Raw genomic sequence first — 9132 nt, forward strand, 5'->3', positions numbered from 1 at the left:
CGTATCAGGATGTCTTGGATACGCATGTATATCGGAGAAAAATTAAGACATGCATAGATACGTTTAAAAACACTATAAATACTTTAAACTAATATATTTTAATGGTTTTTGAAGAAGTATATTATAGTTAATTATAATTTTATTAAAAATCCTATTCTTAATTATAAATTATAATTCTTAAGTTTTAGTGTTTGATGGGATGAGAAGAACCTCTCTTATTCAACTATAAAACATGCATTGGCACAATTATATTTTATATGAAAATATAATTAATAATTATTTATTATTTAAATAATTATTATTTATTATTCACATTCAAAAATTATAAAAAATAAATAAACATTATATAATATATTAAAAAATAGTTATTAAAGAAGAAATTTTAATTGCTTTGTAGATATGATAGATCATCCATAGAATTATAATATATATTCAATCACTATGATCAAATAATACAATATAATTATTTATTTATTTATTTTTTATTTTAAAATATAAAAATAAAAAAGTTACTTATTAAAGAAGAAATTTCAATTAGTTTATGGATATGATAGATCATCCATAAAATTATAATATATCAATTGTTGTTATTGAATGATAAAATATATTTAATTATTATTTATTTTTTTAATTCTAAAAATATAAAAAATAAAAAAAGTATTAAAGAAAAAAATTTCAATTGCTCTATGGATATGTTGATATGATAGATAAATCTATAGATCTAAAACATATTTCTTTTTAGGCAGAGAAAAATTATATTTTCAAATTTTTTTAGTTTATATTTTTCTCAAATATCATAATGAAATTTTCATAAATTTATTGATAACACAAAAAAAAAATTGTGATTTTGAATGTAAGAAATGTAGACCATCATAAATTTAAACATTCAAGAAAAAAAGAAATTAGAAGATATTATAAAAAATTGAAAAATTTTACCTGTTTTTGCCATATTTTTTTAAAATTCGAAAAATCTTTAAAAAATTAACGATTCATACTTGTTTCTTACAAACTTTTGCAAATTTAGCACTCTAGGAATAAATCTTGGAGTTTTAGAATCATTTAAGGGTGAAAGAAGGCTAATTTCGGGGAAAAGAAGATGCTTTCCCCTTTTAATTTTTTTTTTTTTTTGGTTTTTGGCCATATTTTTTTTTTGTCAATATGCTACTGATACACCCTCGATACGGGTTTGGTACGCATGAAAGAAAGACGAAATGTTCAATTTCAATGTGTATCCTGTATCTATTTTTTAAATATACAATATGATACGCCCCGTATTGGGTATATTGTATCGAAATATTAAACCTTGGTTGCACCGCGGTCGAGAGGGCCAAGGAAGTTCCTATGACTCAAGTTTGAAAAGGGTACAAATACAAATATGGCTGAGTTTAGAAAGAGTATAAATGCAAATATGTACTGTGCAAATAATGCAAAATATAAGGTTTTACACTCTACACATTTGCATTTGTACTCCTTCCAAACTGAGCCTGTGTGGAGTACAAATACAAATGTATAGGTTTCCATATGATTGCATCTCTATTGAATGAGACTATGAGAGTTGAATCAGATGCATTTGCCATTGTTGTTGTCACGAGGGGAGGCATGATATATTGATGGGATGCTAATTTAAAGGATCCATCATCTATCATGATTTAATTTGTAAAATAAAAGTTTTTTTTAATGTAAACCACATATAGTAAAAGGTTGAAGAAGTATATTACATAACCAGGTGCATTATATGCTAAGATAGTAGTAGGCAATTGGGTTGGGTGGGTCGGGTTTGGGTTGGGTCAAGACACTTTGGGTTGATTTCAGATCAGGTTGAATTTCTAGTTGGATTGCTGAATGTTAGATCCTAACCTAAATGGTTGGGTTGGGGTTGATCCATGGATCAATTCGGGTCGTCCTAAAAAAATAACTGGAATTTAAAAATATATAAAGGAAAAATACATGAAAATGTCAAAATTAAAGTTGCGTTTGGAATCAGTGTAAAACATCATCGGTGTAAGTACACCGATGATGTTTTACACTGAACTGTCATTAAGTGACCGTTGTATTCTTGAAAAATGTGATGCAATTGGTTTAAAGTTTTACATTGATTTTATTGTAGTATTTACATCGATAATCGATGTAAAACTTTACATATGATGGGTTATACATTGGTTCACGACATAAAACTCTACTCCTAAACACATGCAAAACTGAACCAAAGTGGAGTTTTACGTTAATCATTATTACACTCTTTCCAAACGTGGACAAAACCGAACCAATGTAAATGTTTATATCATTCTTGATTTACATCGATTCCAAATGCAGCCCAAAGGAAATAACCTTAAAATTCTAAATATAAAATAAAAAATAACTTGAACATTTAACAATTCAAAGAGTAAAAATAAAAAGTAAAGACTAAATAGTAAAAATTAAAGAGTGTAAACTTTTAACAATGCATAAATAGTCCTAATTATACTTAGACAATCGGATTAGTGGATTAACCCATGACCTGACCTGACCCAACCCAACCCAGTTTTCTCGAGTTGGGTTGGGTTGGGTCATTCTCAAATTTAGACCCTAACCCTTTTTTTCCGGGTTGTGTTTGTGGGTTGGGTCTAACTTTTTTGCCAAGTCTAATTCATGGTATTGATTTGTGTATGACAGAGGTGTATCCTACCTTGCATTTAATGGTTTTTAATTTGTTTTAGGTAAATTACCCGGACCCCTGTACTATGGGGTAAATGACAAATACCCTTCAATACCCATATATATCAGATAACTAGAGACATTAGTTTTTCTTCCATACCCATATATATCACTATAGGTCTTTTGTCTTTATACACTTGGCATTTTCATACTTTGAACCTTACAGCTAAATTGACCGTCGAAGTTTGCACGGGCCTTTGACGTATTATCTTCCTACTCTCACGTTGGAGGACTCGTCGGCCTCCGCGAGAAACAAAAATTAACTTGTTGCCCTCGGCCCCATCGCAGCAACACTCTCCGTAGCTAGTCTTTGGCGTCTCGAGTCAGTAACTGTGCTTAAGCCATCAACGACTTCTAGATCTGAACCAGCACCGCCTCATCGTACTCCTTCAAAGCCAACCCAGCTCCGGCCGCCCCAACCGCTTCCTTCTGTTCAAAGTTCAAACGTACCGCCGTAAGCTCCACCCAGGCCTTTCGACGCCAGCCACTCCCGTCCAGCCGCTCGTACTCTCTTCTCTTCCAGTACCCCTTCGCAAACGCCCCTTCCATCTTACACCTCACCAACTTCTTTCTTCTTCTCTCCCGGAATCAGAGAGAGATAGGGGGGAGATGATTTCACCCCCTACTCGTTTGTTATATCACCCGCACCTGTTCTTCACCTTCATAGACCCCTTCGCTCTGGTTGCTGTCGAATTCAAATCCACCGACGACGACGACGAAGCGGAGTATCCAAAAACAGAGCAATTAACCGAAAATGAAGGACCCGATCGTTGTGGGGTTAAGAGATTTCTCGACAGCAGCTTTAGCAGAGGCGGTTGTGCTTCCTTGGCGCATAGCCGATGACTTTCCGTAGCCTGGCATCTTTCCTCGGAACCCATTTCTCCGGTTTCTCACTCCTCGACCCTTCTCGCTCGCTGGTTTTCGTTTTCCTCAACGCAATGAAATAAAGCATATAACGGTATCAGCGAATCACGTTTCGGGAAATTCCTGAGCTATAACCAATCTTTCGATGCAAAACACAAACAGAATCATCAATTATCGCTTTTACAAAGAAAATAGATAATTAACTTTTTGTAAATCAGATGCCGCTGCAGTCCGTCCGAGATTGAAATCGGATGAGCAAAGTCCCTCTGCTGCTCTCAACAGAAATCGGATGTCGTTGCAGTCCGGCCGTCAAAAATCGGAAGAGTGAAGTTCCTCTGCTGTTTCCCAACAGAAATCGGATGCCGCTGCAATCCGGCTATCGGAAAGACGAGATGTCGATTTCTGTTAACGGATCCATCAGCGGCGTTTTGATTGGTCAAAACGGTATTCGAAAATTCAATTTCAAATTCGCTATTCGACATAATCCACTAAAATTTGGATAATTGGAATATTTAATCACTCGAATTCAGATATCCTATTCACATTCAAATTCGGATACGATTCAATAAATATCCAAATTCGACCGATTATTTAATTTTTATATATAATATAAAATATTTTATATAATTTAGATATAATAATTACGTTATATAAATAAGTTATAGATTTATATACTTTTTATCAATAAAATATTTATTTTATATATTTATTAATTATCTAAAATAATTAATTAATCAAATTCGAATTGAATCGGATACTTGAATATTTAATCGGATTCGAATTTGGATATTAATTTTCAGTATCGGTCGGATATTGAACGAATTCAGATATCAGATTTTCTAATCAGATTCGAATTCAGATATTGCTTGATCCAATTCGAATTCGTTCCACTTACACCCTAATTACTTCAATACCAAGTCTTTTCCGCATGTTACATAATACCCAAAGTACCCTCTACATTCCCTCCAATATGTTACCACTTTCTAAATTGCCGTAGGAGGCTTTCCTGGGCAGTCCAGAGAAGTTCTTGTATGACTAGGTATGTGATTTTCAGGGTTTTTACAGTATTTTGAACTAGGCTGCTGGTAGGTTTGTCTTTAAGACACATAGTTCTAATCTTCATGATGTTCTAATCTTCTTCTCTTTTCCCATCATTAACATCTATTTGTTTATTTCTTAGTGACGTCTTCTATGGTTGCAGGAGACCTGAAAGGGACAGAAAAGGGTTGCAATAGAAAAGGTGGCAAAGAAGGTCCAAAGCTCAAAACCCACCATATAATAAATCGTCGTTGCCAAGAGGGCAGCAACAATCGGGAAAGACAAAGGGGGTGGAACCGGAAGAAAATAGAAGAATAATAAGAGAGGGGAGAAGAGAAAGGGAGAGGGAAGAGAAAGAGAGAGAATAAAGGAGAATGGGAGGAGAGAGGATACTGGATGGAGAAGAACACTACCTCCCCGCTGCTGCTATAGAGACATAGAAGATGGGTGATGCGTCGCGCACGGTTGTGTCTAGTATCAAGAAGAAGCAAGAACCCACCTTCCCTATCTCTGCCGCCCTCCCTCTCCAATGAAATCAATTAAGAGGGATGAAGAGTTATTGTTCATCGTATCCCACCTTGAGATGAAGAATAGAGTAGTGGCAGCAAGAGATCTCTCTCCTCCCAGCAGCAAGAAATCTCTCTCCTCCCTGTTTCTTTCTGCTCCCCACACATCATTCACTCATTAGCTCTATGAAATTCAAGCTCGGGAATTCGTTTCTCTTCAGTAGATCCATTCGGACCGCTTCTGTGTTATTTCTCTCACAGTAAGACAAGTTGTCAGCTACCGAAACAAGTTGAGACTCCTTGTTTCGTGGATTAAGTGCATATTGAAATCCAGTACAATCGATTCTCTACATGGGCCCATTAAACAAAATCGGTGTTCGAACAGGCAATCTGAAAGGATCAAGTTTCTAAAGTAGAGAGGAGGGGGAGGGCAATAGAAATATCTGCCCGCCTGTGCATGCTCCGTCGTTCAATAGTTGCAGCGGCTGTCGTCGTTGGGATGGCGATTGCGATGGCCACGTCGATGGGTGGCACTCCACCCTCTTTCGACTAATGGGGCAAGTGTTTGAGTAGGGTTTTGAGTTAGTTATACAAACACAAATGTAACTTCATAAAAGAGTAAAACAGACATTTGACTTTTTTGGTCAATGACTCTAGGAAGATTTAGACAATTGTCAGAAACAGCAAGATAGCGATAATCAATTTTTAAACAGTAAGGGTGCACTTAGACAATTAGCTAAACCATTAGGGTGGTTTAAAATAATTTAAACAGTCAAATGAGAATTTTTTTTGAAGTCAACTAAGGAAACGCTAATGGAGGGGGTTTTTGTCTAATGGCCAAAATTCAGGAGGATCTTTGTTGCAAATTAAAGTTCTTGGAGTATTTGTCACTAACCCCATAGTACGGGGTTCATGTAACTTACCCCTTTTTTCAAATTTTAACTAGCGATGGCCCCTACTTCTTAGGGGCAGAACATGATGGTAAGTGGCTTACCAAAGGTAAATTATTGTATAGGAAAAAATTTTGTGAATGGTAAATTTTTTAACTAAAAGTTTATTGGAAAAAAGATATGTTTAAAATAAATAAAATTTTTGAATAATAATATATTTAATTTAATAAAATAGAACAATAAATAAATAATTAGGGTGGTCACGCAATAGAGTGAAAGAGAGATTACTCTTGTCATTGTCATTGAGCTGTCAATGAGTCGTTAGGTACTCAGCCCACCATTGGTTGGGCTTGGATAAGAATTTAGGCCTCCAAAGCTTGGCTCGGGCCCAAAACACCAAGCTTGACTTTATTGGAACTGGTCCAAGCCAATGTTTTAAAAACTAAACTAGAGGCTGAACCGTTTTTGCCTCTAGGTCGTGGGTCACCAATTCAACTGTCTGGGTCCAACGGGTTAGGTCATGCCACATCAAATGTATGGAAATTCAAACATGTGTGTGTATGTATGTATAAACATACGTTTTTTTAATAAATAATATATAATTATGTTCTATATGTAATACATATATTATTTTATATTAAAATTTTTATTTATAAAAATAATATTAAAATTGCAATTTGAGGCCAAAAAAATATTTTGAGAAAATAGAAGGACAAGGTGTCTATGGCTCCTTGGGACTCATACATCTTGAAAAGTTATCAAAAAATAAAATAAAAAAAAAACACCTCAATCAAACATTGAACTGCAAAGTTATGGCCTCCTGAAGTTTGCATACACATTGGGTGTGCTACCCATAACCCAATCACCAGGTCAAACGGGTCAATGGTCCAACTGTTTAGGCTAGACATTTTTTACCAAGTCAATGATTTTTTTACCTCCCTCCAGGTTTTACTCAAACCAAACCCGAAATCTTGATCGGGTGATGGTTCAAGCAGTGCAACCAGTCAAGTTCAACCAAACCTAACCCATTGGAAACCTTGAATATTTTTAATTTAGTTTAAAGTTTTTTATTCGTAAAAATATTAAAAATTATAATTTGAGGGCAAAAAGGGGTTTTGGAAAAATAGTTACCCAGAATTAAAAAAAAAAATCACCTCAATCGAACATCAGAGTGCAAAGTTATGGCATCCTAAAGTTTGCATACACATTTAGTGTGCAACTTGTGACCTGATCACCAGGTCGAATGGGGCAATGCTCCGACCCGAAATCCTAATTTAGTGATGGTTTGAATGGTTTAACCGATTGGACCAAACCCAACCCGTTGGCAACCCTCAATATATTTTAATTCAAATTTAAAATTTTTATTTGTAAAAAAAATTAAAAATTTAAAGTTTGCATACACATTTAGTGTGCAACCCTTGACCCAGCCACTGGTCAAATAAGTCAACGATTCAACCATCCGTGTCGGAGGGTTTTTGACCAAGCCAACGATTTTTTTACCTCCATTCGGGTTACTCAAACTAGACTTGGAATCTTGACTAGGTGATGGTTCAAGCGGATCAACCAGTCGAGTTCAACCAAGCCTAAACTTGTTAACAACCCTAAACATTTTTAGTTCAGTTTTAAATTTTTTATTTGTAAAAATATTAAAAATTGCAATTTGAGGCAAAAAAGTTTTTTGGGCAAAAATAATAGGGCAAGGCACCTATGGCTCCTTGGGACACATAGATCTCAAAAAGTTACCAAAAAAAACTCAATTGGACATTGGAGTGCAAACTTATGGCTTCTCAAAGCTTGCATACACATTTAGTGTGCAACCATGACCTAGTCACTGGGTCGAACAAGTCAACGGTCCAATCATCCAAGCTGGACAGTTTTGACCAAGTCAATGATTTTTTATCTTCCTCTGGGTTTTACTCAAACTGGATCGAGAATTTTGAATGGGTGATAGTTCAAGCGGTTCAATTGGTCGAGTTCAATCAAACCCCAAAAAGTAAAATGAAAGAGAAAGAAAATTTTTAGCAAATATGAAAGAGGTAGAAGTTTAGTGCATCATTGTAAATAGTTAGTAGTGGCACCATTGTAAATAGATGTTTAGCATCAAATATGAAAGAGAAAAATGAGAATGGACATGTTACCATTGCTTTTTTGTTTTATTCAATGACATCATTACAATTAATTAAATTTTTAATGGTAAATATGATATTGATTTCACATGCCCCAAATTCCACACGTGTAGATGCTTTTTACTCTTTTGTCATGCAGCCACGTCTCCTCCTCTTATGCCCCAAAGAGTTAAAGATACGTTATGATATGAGGTATATTGTATCAATACTTTAAACCTTGATAATCAAGATGGGTGTTACATGGCAGGCTTTCTGGAAACTATAAGGTGTCCCCAAAGAGTTAAAACATTTTATGGAGGCCTTTGTCAAATGTGCTCTCGATTTCATAAGTAGCTTATGCCACGTTTGTAAGATCATGGACCGGTTCTTTTATTGTCCAACCATGAGAGTTGTTTGGTTTCGGTTCAGTTTTAGGCTAGGATTCGCAATAGATTCTCAACCAAACATGTCGTTACATAGTTGGCTAGTTTTCTGGTGGGACAAAGATAATGGCAAGCGCGAAAGGCTAGATGTGAGGTTCATGATGGGAAGGACTTCAATCCCATTATATGAAGCTTCAGATAATGCATTGAATGATTATCAGGTTGTCGTGCATCCATCTAAAAGATGGACTAGATCTGCTTGTGGCCCTGGTGCTCAAAATTAACATTGATGGTGTGGTAGGCTTCACTAGGGTGGGAGCTAAAACAATAATCAAAGATCACCATGGATCCTTTGTGGTGTCTCATGTTGTTGTCTTTTTTTTTTTTTTTTTTTTTTGCGAAATCTGAATCTCCTACCCATAGAAGAACACTACAATTGTACATTGAGAACATCTCCCCATGAATGGTGACATATAAACACGGAAGATACTCCCTATGATCCACTACTAGTTGGTTTGGAAAATTTTATGGATTGGTGATAATGCTCCAATTGAACTACAAGGAACAATATGATAAATATATATCTTGTTAGGATTGCCTGTTATTCTGTATTCTAAGACTGAAAATATTATTAGATTTCATGCTAGTCAAG

General features: G+C 35.2%; 1 long non-coding RNA gene across 1 annotated transcript; it reads right to left on the reverse strand.

Moving 5' to 3' along the window:
* Positions 1-2733: 2733 nt before the first annotated feature.
* On the reverse strand, positions 2734-5675 carry LOC148867162 (uncharacterized). The gene is made up of 2 exons (XR_016110557.1): positions 5010-5675; positions 2734-3960 (listed from the first exon to the last, which is right to left on the reverse strand). It is a non-coding gene; the product is annotated as an uncharacterized LOC148867162 (long non-coding RNA).
* Between the last annotated feature and the right edge of the window lie 3457 nt (positions 5676-9132).

This window comes from Nelumbo lutea, chromosome 3, assembly GCF_056320005.1.
Source record: "Nelumbo lutea isolate HS-2025 chromosome 3, American lotus-T2T, whole genome shotgun sequence".
Classification (NCBI taxonomy): Eukaryota; Viridiplantae; Streptophyta; class Magnoliopsida; order Proteales; family Nelumbonaceae; genus Nelumbo; species Nelumbo lutea.